Below are 11,228 nucleotides of genomic sequence, written 5' to 3' on the forward strand. Positions count from 1 at the left end.
TCCTTGGCCTTATAGAATTATAAAGTATAATTCATTTTGACTAAAAAAACAGTAATGGTAATTTTGTTTTCATAAATAAAATTTTAAATTGAATATCCACAGGCCGGTCATAGCGTATGCTTCTCCAAGCAGAAGAGAGTGTAACACTTGTCACGCACCAGCTCTGTCTCTAAAATGAGGCATGGATCCCTCCTGCCAGTTAGCAATTCTCTAAAGCAAAGTCTTGCTAATACCTTGCAGTAGGAGCATCTTCAAGAATAACAATCTTTTGGCCGGGCACGGTGGCTCACTCCTGTAATCCCAGCACTTTGGGAGGCCGAGGCGGGTGGGTCACGAGGTCAGGAGATCGAGACCACGGTGAAACCCTGTCTCTACTAAAAATACAAAAAATTAGCTGGGAGCGATGGCAGGCGCCTGTAGTCCCAGCTACTCGGGAGGCTGAGGCAGGAGAACGGCATGAACCCAGGAGGCGGAGCTTGCAGTGAGCCGAGATCGCGCCACTGCACTCCAGCCTGGGCGACAGAGCGAGACTCTGTCTCAAAAAAAATAAAATAAAATAAAAAGAATAACAATCTTTCCACACACTTTTCACGTGGACTTCAGAGTGGTAACGCCTCTTTTCTGAGGACCCCGCCCCCAATCCCTGCTGCTAAGCAGGCAGATACACCAGCGGGCAAAAGGGACGGGTCCCGCCCCCATGGTTCTTCAAGCAGTAAGACTCGGCTGATTTCATCAACAGCTGCGATTTCAACAGGACGAGGGCCGTGTCGTGACCCCCAAGTCCCCCAAGTCAGGATGGCACGTCACCCCCAGGCCACCTACAGCCTTACCTGCCCCGAGTCCGTGACCGCCAGGCAGTGCTGGGCCCCGACGGCCACATGCACGATCTTCTTCCCTCTCAGCCCTTCCACCACCTGCGGCTTCCGCACGTGCACGTCAGAGCGGTGGCCCAACCTGAAGTAATCCCCCTTTCCCCTGAGAGGAGGCCCGTGGTGGAGTGTTACAATACGGTTATGGTCTTACCATGCGCTACAAGAAGACACTCATTGTCTCACATCTTTCACAGCCAGCTCAATGACATCACACACAGCACCCAAGGTCTTCGAACTTGTATTCAAAATCATATACCATTAATTCAAATTAACTTATTAAGTCAGCTGGGAAAAACCTTAATATCGTAATACATGTTCTACAATATTTAAGTTACTGTTGTAGGTTTTCATATAGACTGAAAATAAGACACACTACTGCAAACACCTATCCAAAGTCCTATCTGGTATACATCTTTCTCAAAGTGCCAGTGTTGGCCAGTCGCGGTGGTTCACGCCTGTAATCCCAGCACTTTGGGAGGCCGAGGTGGGTGGATCACGAGGTCAGGAGATAGAGACCATCCTGGCTAACACAGTGAACCCCATCTCTACTAAAAATACAAAAAAATTAGCCGGGCATGGTGGCAGACGCCTGTAGTCCCAGCTACTCGGGAGGCTGAGGCAGGAGAATGGTGTGAACCCCGGAGGCGGAGCTTGCAATGAGCTGAGATTGTGCCACTGTATTCCAGCCTGGGCAATAGAGCAAGACTCCATCTCAAATAAATAAATAAATAAATAAATAGTGCCAATGTTATGACCAGAGGCAGCAAGGCCTGACACAGCATCCAAGGCCAGTCTGGGCACCTGCTCTTTTGCACATTAATATAATAAGCTTTAACAAGAAATACATGTTAACTTTCTCAGGATCAAAGGATTCAGAAGGCTATTTTGCTCTCATTTTATCCTTAGGCTTCAGCAGAAGAAACCCTTCCTACAAATCTCACCCAAACAGGAAAGGTAAGTGGCCTAAAATTTTTCTAGTATTTTCAAAATGACCCAGTTACAATAGGAAATTTCTTCTTGTACTATTGTCACTAATCCCAACTCAATATCCTTTAAAGGACAAAGATGCATGCATAAGTAAAAATATGACAGGCCACAATCACGCCGGGGTGGTCCTGGGGCGAGGCCCAAGTTCCCTGCACGCACCGGCACAAGCACGCACACTGTGACAGGGAGGACGTTTACGTACCATGTCCACACCACTCCAGACTTGGTGAGCGCCAGTAGGAACTGAGCTCCACACTCAATCTGGCATACCCTCTGTCCATTTCGTCTCTCAATGTTCTGGGGAATGTTGCAGCCTTCACTTCCACCCCGGCCCAATTTTCCAAAGTCACCATCACCCCAGGAAAATACCAAACCTAGGTTTAAAAATAGGGAAGGGAAGGGAGAGAAGAAAGGAAAGATAAAGAAAGCCCAACCTCCTTCCAAAATGTCATGAGAATCTTGAGCACATATGGTCCTTGGCATGACCACATGACCTGCAGAGCCCCTGTTATAGAACTCATTTTTATATTTTCCTTAATATAACAGTTAATATAATATGTCATTTTTGTTAATAGTGTCTTTTTGTCATTTTACTTTTTAAAAGATTTTATTGAAATATACATACAGGAAAGTGCATCTACCATAAGTGTGCAAATTGATGAATTCTAAAATCTTTATTGTACCTGTTTAGCACCTAGATTGACACTGAACATAACTAACAACCAGAAATCTCCGTGTACTCCCTTCCTGTAACTACCCCTGCGCCCGACCAAATCACTCTCTTCTAACAGCATAACTTTGTGTGACTAGCTTTTTTAATGTAAAAGAATGAAATCTACAGCATGTATTCATTTGCATCTGGCTTCTGCCACCCAACATTATATTTGTGGGATTCATTTGTACAGTTGCATATTAGTTTGCAGATCCCTCACTCTCGTTTCTATATGGTATTATACTGCATAAACGTACCACACTTTATCCAACTACTGTTAAATATTTGTGCATTTTTTACTTGGGGGCGATTTCAAATACTGCTGCTATGAACATTCTTGTAAATGTCTTTTGGTGAACATATGCAACACATATATGCGTTGTTGTTGGTTCCCAGGAGGGGCATTCCTGGGTCATAAACAATGCGTGTGTTCAGGTTTAGTATAGTATAATGCCAAACAGGTTTCCAAAGTGTTTGTGCCACTTTACATACCCGCCATTATTGAAAAAGAGTTCTGTTTGCTCCACATTTTCACCAATACTTGATATTTTGGTTTTTTTTTCTTTTAAACCATACTAGTGGGTGTGCAGTGATATTGCAATGTGGTTTTAATTTGCATCTTCCTTGTGACAACCTTGATTACTGTAAGCCACTTGGAAATGTGATTTAAATTCATATAAAGATATAGTAGCAAAACGCATACTAGGTTACTTTCGTATCCAGAAAGTTTAGATAGAATGATTTCTATGTAAGCTTTTACAGTGTAGTCTGAGTCCATGAATATTGATTACAAAAAACACATCTGTAGGTGAGTTACAATACCTCACTTAGAATTCCAAATTCATGTTGTGTTAGCTCAATATTTTTCAAATAATTTTTGCATGCAATTTTCACCTTCTTTCTGAGTAGTTTCAGGTATTTTGTACGGTTCCAGCAGTCAGTTAGGTTGCCATTGTTTGGAAGCACACATCCACGTATCTGTACCATGATGTTATGACACGCCCATACCCCCCATTTCGCATTTTGTCAGAAGTGCATAGTAATCACTAACTTTGCCAGTAGAAATGTACTCCCAATTTCCCACGGACTTATCTTGAATAACCTCTCAACTGAAGCATAACAGGTTTTGAATTCTGTTAGAATAGTTGTTTTTACTATCTTTTAATTTTATAAAAATTTCAAAGTTATGTAATACTTTTACTTAAAAAGTGAAACAAAGCTTTTCCTCTCCCTTACCCACATGATAGTCCAGCAGAGGGGGAAAGCATTGGCCCCAGGCCAAAATCATAAACGCTTTCAATTAACTAATAATAATTGCTGGCATGTTGCCATTAAATATTCTTGTCTCATTATCTCTGGTTGCTTTATCAAACCCATAGGTCACTGAAGCCCACTTTTGAGACAAAGACTATTTCTCCCCCAAAAGTCAAGGGAAATATAAAAAATGAAATTAGTGATTAAGAATAGAAGTCAATTAATACAATCATTTTGTCTTAATTATTTAAAGTCCAGTTTTTTTCCTCCAGCAAACCTGAAAATACACTATCCTCCAGCTATCAGAATTATATTGAGATCTACTCACATTTATGATGATGTTCAGAGATTCATCATTGGGAAGGAAAATGCACACGCTGCGGTGGTCTTGCATGACTCTGTTGTTGTGGAAATTCAATTTGTTCATTGTGTTTTGGGCTCTCTGGGTGGTCAGGGCTGGGCTCTGGGTCCTTGGCAATTCCTCAGGTTCCCAGCACTCCAAAGCCAAGCTCACCTCCTCATCACACGCCCTGCAGGAGAAGCATCAGGGTGTCCGACTACGTGGGTTTCATAGCTGTGGAAAAGCCAAAGGGGAGACTCCTGAAGAAAGGCGGTGAAGACTGTGAAGAGCGGGTCAGGAAGATGAGCACAGCACTGCTACTCCTGTGGGCACAGGGACAGCATGTCTCCAGCCAGCGCCACCTTGTTTAATACATGGGAACTCACTGAAATTCATTCTGTATTTTGCCCACAAAGTTTTAAAGCTTTCATCCACAGTCCGGAATTAAACTTATACCAATGAGAGCCTCACACATTCAAGGATGTACTAAGCACTGCAGGCCTCACAGAAACAGAGACCCCATCTTGGAGGTTTCAGTCCCACATGGGAGATAAAGGGTTTTGAACATGAAATGACAAAAACAACAGCAAGAAGAAAATTCTCATCCTTTTTCATTACTATCAAACTCAAATAAATGTCTTGGCTCTTATATTACATTCATTCTTCAACCATTGTGGTCTGGCTTCCACTTCCTTCACTTCACCAACATGGCTCTGCCAAAGGAAGCCCATGATCTCTAGGCCATCACTTTAATTGATCTCTCTACAACATTTATCCTGGTTGTTAAGCCCTCCTTACAACATTCTTCTGTCTTTGTTTTTATAGCTCTGTCTCTCCTGCTTCTTTAACCTGATAATGCATACTTGATTTTTCCATTTATTATTTCATCAACCAATTAATACACAGATAAAACAAGACTGTGTATATCCAACCATGTTTGTATAGAAAAAATGGATTTTGGATGCCTCTCATATGTAATTAGTTCTATTAAACATATTAATTGTATTGTTTATCAGGTTTTTGACACATTTCTGTTTGCAAGTAATAAAAATTTTATCTCCAATTTTCAATAATTACACCCATTATTTCTGTTTTATGTCTCATTGCATTGGTGAGATCTTGCAGAATAATTTTAGAACAGTAGTGGGTATTTTCTACTTTTAATGGGTATGTCTAGTATTTCATATATTGTTGCTTATAGAACTCTATTCAACCAAGACATGTCAAGACTAGTTGTCTCTCAAACCATTGGTATTTATATTATTCCTTTCCAGCTACATTTGTGGGATGTAAAAGACCATTTCCAGGAATATGGAACTGTTTTACTAGGTGGAGGGTACATATAACCATACAATAGTCACAGAAACTGCATTAATACTCACATAAATCAAAGCATAAATGACAGAATCTTGGCAGATTTGCTTAAGGTTAAATGTATAACTCTTATCAGCAGGAGGTGAAAGAATATATTCTTAGATACTTGGCACATTTAGAAAATATAATCTAATATTCTTTTTAAAGAACAGGCCGGGCGCGGTGGCTCACGCCTGTAATCCCAGCACTTCGGGAGGCCGAGGCGGGCGGATCGCGAGGTCAGGAGATCCAGACCATCCTGGCTAACACGGTGAAACCCCGTCTCTACTAAAAATACAAAAAAATACCTGGGCGCGGTGGCAGGCGCCTGTAGTCCCAGCTACTCGGGAGGCTGAGGCAGGAGAATGGCGTGAACCCGGGAGGTGGAGCTTGCAGTGAGCCGAAATCACGCCACTGCACTCCGGCCTGGGCGAAAGAGCGAGACTCCGTCTCAAAAAAATAAAAATAAAAAATAAATAAATAAATAAATAAATAAATAAATAAATAAAACCTCATCTACAAGGGAATTACTTGAAATTAAAACAAATGGTAATCATATATATGGTACTCCATTATTAGGAAGGTGGCTAAAAGCCCATTTAGACATATTCTGCTTTTCTTAAAGAATAATAATAGTTTCATGTTGGGTTATAGCCAGCACAGCACCTCGTGGGGTCATGGGAGGCCTGTGCTATCATTCTCACTAGGATGGATGGTTAACCCGTGTGTTCTAGGACCACAAACTATGCCCCAATCTACTCATCCATCTAGAAAAAAAGGCATGCTTTTAGTTCAACAATTCCAAAGCATCAGTTGGAGGACCAGTGTTGGCTGCATCAGAATCACCTGGGTGTTTGTAATAAATACAGAATCCTGAGCAGGTATTCTGGCATTTCTATTCATACAGAATCTCCAGGGTCAGGGCCAGGTATGTCTGATGTGTAGCAACAGATGGACACCACCACTTTAGTTAGCAGAAGGAAGGCACTGAGCAGAGGGTTGAATATAATACATTGGAAAAATATCTTAAAGAATTGGGAAAAAGTAATACATGTGAATATCACATCATCATTATAATAGGAAAAAACAAGGTCCTCAACATTGTCAAAGGTATAAATTCCTAAAACAGGTCAAATTTGTGTTCTCAAAACATTTTCCTGAAAAATGTTACTAGGTGGTATAGGGATAAATAGGTTTGCAAAGTACTGTACCCTCTATATATCTTGTCTCAGAAATTCAGAAAGTGTTAAAGACTCTGAGAAGTCCTGCAGGCAACTTCTTACATTTAATGCAGTATATCTCAAACTCACTTGAGCACACAATACTTTTTTCCCCCAAAGCATATCTATTAAGGTCCTATAGAACAATATTCTTAGGCATACCATTTAGAGATACAATTCTAAAATGATTTTATCAAATATTATATTTCATGGCAAAGTTTTTCCCTGTATATTGATATATTCCAACACTTAGTCTTCCTTTTTGCAATATAAATCTTTTCAAGAGGAAATTATAAGTGTGGATTAAATGCATCTTAAATTCAAACCCTTAAATAATATTCATCCCAGTATAATTCTTCTTATTTAAATCTATACTTCAAATTGAGTTAGTCCTATAATTTTTCACTTCTAATTAAACCAATTAAAGCAGGGTATATCTACTGACCTACTTTCCAGAATTTAAAAAATAAACTAGGAAAAAATATCTTCTGAGCTGTGGGATGTTTCCAGAGCTTCATTAAAATAACGTGAAATTTTCATTTGGGTACAATTTTTGCTTATTTTATGGTTCAAATATGCAGCACAAAAGATGACTGGAAGAGGATTATTGAAGCAAATTTAATAAAAGCAGAGTCTATATGAGGCAGTGCTGCTCCATTGCTGCTTTTTCTGCTTTGAGGATGGCAAACCAGAAAAGCCCTCAAAGACAGAGATTAAGTTTTTACTTTACCTAAGACAGCATTAAAGCTGATTAAAAGGTTCCACTGAAATGGCAAAATGGCCATATCTCTAATAAGCGCCAGTATAAAACTTAATCTTAAATTGGGCAGTCCTGGGGAAAAGAATTAGATTAAATTTATACCAATTTGAATTCTAGAAGTCAGTCTCATAGCAGCCATTGGCTACTTATTCTGTGTGCTAAACTAAATCTCAACTCAGTACCCAGGAGGACACATTTCCTACTACAGGGCAACCCTTTTCTGCCCAGTGATCTTAGGATTGATTATCTATGAAGGGTAGACCATGTGGTAGTAACATATTTTCCAGGGAACAAAACAAATCAGTTTTAATAGTGATCTAACCCCACCCAGCCTCTTTATGTATTAATACCCAACTTACAAAACCGTATGTTAAGCTGTACAATTCCTCCACTGGAAATCTAAGCGCACATTATTATGAGTTCTTTATTTCCTGATAAGTCCCAATGGTTACAAAATTACTCAGTGTCTTTGAAGAATCAGGAAGCCACCACCCATGGGCATTCAATATTGATTGTCATTTTTAACAAATTGTGGGAAATAAGCTTTAAAACTGGGTCGCTACCCCTAAAAGTATGCAGTTTAGTTATAATATATCAATACTGATTTGTTAGTTGTGACAAATATACCATAATCGTGTAAGATGTTAGCAACAGGGGAAACTGGGTGCCTGTGTGGTACACAGAAACTCTCTATACCACCTTTGCAACTGTTTTCTAAATCTAAAACTATGCTAAAATTTTTTTAAATTTAAAAATTAAAAGTAGGTCACCAGAAATTTCCTACCCATGTAATACAGTCTATTTTGAATGTAGGCAAAAGAGGATTCTCAATTCTAGGACTGTCTCTCTAAAAAAGTAAAAAGCTGGTAATTTGATAAGATTACTGCAAGAGAAGCATGACTAAGTAGGCATATATCAACAGTCAATATGGTACCTTTATTACCTAACAAAAACAAGGCAAAAATTTATCTTGGAAAACTGGATTGCAGAGAACCCTATCTTCTAATTTAATCATCACACACTTATATAGCTCATGTTACACACACAGTACGGTAATATTTATTTGCTGAAAAGCAGAATACAAAAGCATTAGATACTCCCCCTCCACCTATGAGTTCACCATCTAGTTAAGTACACGTCACTACCAAGAAGCTTAAAATGATAGTATTGTCCCTGATTTCTAAGAGCACACATATGCTGACGGGCAACTCTCATGCCAACCTCAAAGGAAGGTAGAATGGATAACAGCATTAAGTACACAAATACTGTGCTGTGAACACTGTAGCTAAGACCATTCTGGAATAAACACTGTATCATCTTTAATGTATAGTATCCTATCCCAAAAGTGATATCAAAATGTCTTTAGTAAAATGAGTTCTGTTCTTCTTCATTCTTTCATTCAGCACCTACTGTCTGCCAAGTGTTGCTGTATATGCTGAGCACACTAACAGCACTAACAAAAATACCCTGCTCTAATAGAAACAGACAATAAGCATATGACGTAGATGGTGCTATGTACTATGAAGAAAAATAAGCCCAGAGTAGATGAGAGAGTTGATGGAGTTGTGTCTTGTCTTATTTTACATATATTTAATGTATTAAAATCGTGCTGACATCCTATGTGGAAAGGTTTACTGAAAATTTGAGAGACAGAGAGAGAATGGCTGATCTGTAGTACATGGGTACTGTCTAAAAGAACCTTCACTGATTCTTTCAAACTTTTCCAGAGATAAACTTAGACTCATTTTGAAAGTTGCTTTATTACCAAAAAATTGCCACTCCATGAAAAGTTCAGCACTTGATGCCAATAGGTGTGACAACAAAAAAGCAACTTCAGCATCATATATATGGTCAGGAAAACCACCAGAAACTAGGAGTTTTTTTTTGTTTGTTTGTTTGTTTGTTTGTTTGTTTGTTTTTGTGACAGAGTCTTGCTCTGTCACCCAGGCTGGAGTACAGTGTTGCAATCTGGGCTCACTGCAACCTCCGCCTCCCCAGTTCAAGTGATTATCCTGCCTCAGCCTACCAAGTAGATGGGATTACAGGCATGCACCACCACACCCCAAAATGAGGTTTCACCATGTTGGCCAGGCTGGTCTCAAACTCCTGACCTCAGGTGATCCACCTACCTCTGTTGCAGGAAGTCAGGGACCCCAAACGGAGGGACCGGCTGAAGCCATGGCAGAAGAACATAAATTGTGAAGATTTCATGGAGATTTATTAGTTCCCGGAATTAATACTTTTATAATTTCTTACGCCTGTCTTTACTGCAATCTCTGAACATAAATTGTGAAGATTTCATGGACACTTATCACTTCCTCAATCAATACCCTTGTGATTTCCTATGCCTATCTTTACTTTAATCTCTTAATCCCGTCATCTTCGTAAACTGAGGAGGATGTATGTCACCTCAGGACCCTGTGATGATTGCGTTAACTGCACAAACTGTTTGTAGAGCATGTGTGTTTGACAATATGAAATCTGGGCACCTTGAAAAAACAACAGGATAACAGCAATGTTCAGGGAACAAGAGAGATAACCTTAAACTCTGACTACCAGTGAGCCGGGCGGAACAGAGCCATATTTCTCTTCTTTCAAAAGCAAATGGGAGACATATCATTGAGTTCTTTTTCTCAGCAAGGAACATCCCTGAGAAAGAGAATGCGTCCCTGAGGGGAGGCCTCTGAAATGGCCACTTTGGGGATGGCTGTCTTTTACAGTCATAGCAGACGGATGAAATAAGCCCCGGTCTCCCATAGTGCTCCCAGGCTTATTAGGATGAGGAAATTCCTGCCTAATAAATTTTGGTCAGACCGGTTGTCTGCTCTCAAACCCTGTTTCCTGATAAGATGTTATCAATGACACTGCATGCCCGAAACTTCATTAGCAATTTTAATTTCGCCCCAGTCCTGTGGTCCTGTGATCTCACCCTGCCTCCATTTGCCTTGTGATATTCTATTACCTTGTGAAGCATGTGATCTCTGTGACCCACACCTTATTTGTACACTCCCTCCCCTTTTGAAAATCGCTAATAAAAACTTGCCGGTTTTACGGCTCAGGGGGCATCACGGAACCTACCCACATGTGATGTCTCCTCCAGACACCCAGCTTTAAAATTTCTCTTTTGTACTCTTTCCCTTTATTTCTCAGACCGGCCGACACTTGGGGAAAATAGAAAAGAACCTATGTGAAATATCAGGGGTGAATTTTGCCCGATACACCTCAGCCTCCCAAAGTGCCAGGATTACAGGCGTGAGCCTTCACGCCCGGCCGATAACTCCTTTTTTTTTAAACATTGAAACAACATAAATATGGAAATGAACTACTCACATATGTTATTATATTGCCCATATCCTTCTGCAGCTTGCCTTTTTTACCCAAAGTTTTCTTCATGAGATTTACCCATGTTAATTCTTTTTAATCTAGTATGTTCATGTTTAATTGCTGTATAATATTCCACCATATGGATATGAGTTTAATTATGCAATCTCTTGTTGGTTAACTTAGATTCTGCATCATCTTATATTACTGCAAACACTACCGTGATAAACAGTTATTCCAAATTTCTTTGTACACATGTATTGTTTTGCTCAGGTATGTGCATCTTCAACTTCATTAGAGATTATAAAATTGCACTCCACTTTACCTAGCTGAGTTTCCACTGGCCCATATCTCTGCCAGCAATTCTGTCAGACTTACATTTTCGCTAATCTAAAGATGACAGAATAGT

At 39.9% G+C, this 11,228-nt stretch overlaps 1 protein-coding gene and 1 long non-coding RNA gene across 2 annotated transcripts in view; one reads left to right on the forward strand and one right to left on the reverse strand.

Moving 5' to 3' along the window:
• Positions 1-4,420, reverse strand: part of FAN1 (FANCD2 and FANCI associated nuclease 1) — a 132,978-nt gene extending 128,558 nt beyond the window's left edge. Inside the window, exons 1-2 of the mRNA XM_031002127.3 lie at positions 4,154-4,420; positions 2,062-2,233 (exon numbers count right to left, since the gene is read on the reverse strand). The gene's annotated coding sequence lies outside the window, so the exon portion shown is untranslated. The remainder of the gene's footprint in view (positions 1-2,061; positions 2,234-4,153) is intronic.
• Positions 1,777-5,235, forward strand: LOC134757311 (uncharacterized). Its single transcript, XR_010131166.1, has 2 exons — positions 1,777-1,826; positions 4,098-5,235. It is a non-coding gene; the product is annotated as an uncharacterized lncRNA (long non-coding RNA).
• Positions 5,236-11,228: the final 5,993 nt, after the last annotated feature.

The sequence above is a fragment of the Gorilla gorilla genome, chromosome 16 (assembly GCF_029281585.2).
Source record: "Gorilla gorilla gorilla isolate KB3781 chromosome 16, NHGRI_mGorGor1-v2.1_pri, whole genome shotgun sequence".
Lineage (NCBI taxonomy): Eukaryota > Metazoa > Chordata > Mammalia > Primates > Hominidae > Gorilla > Gorilla gorilla.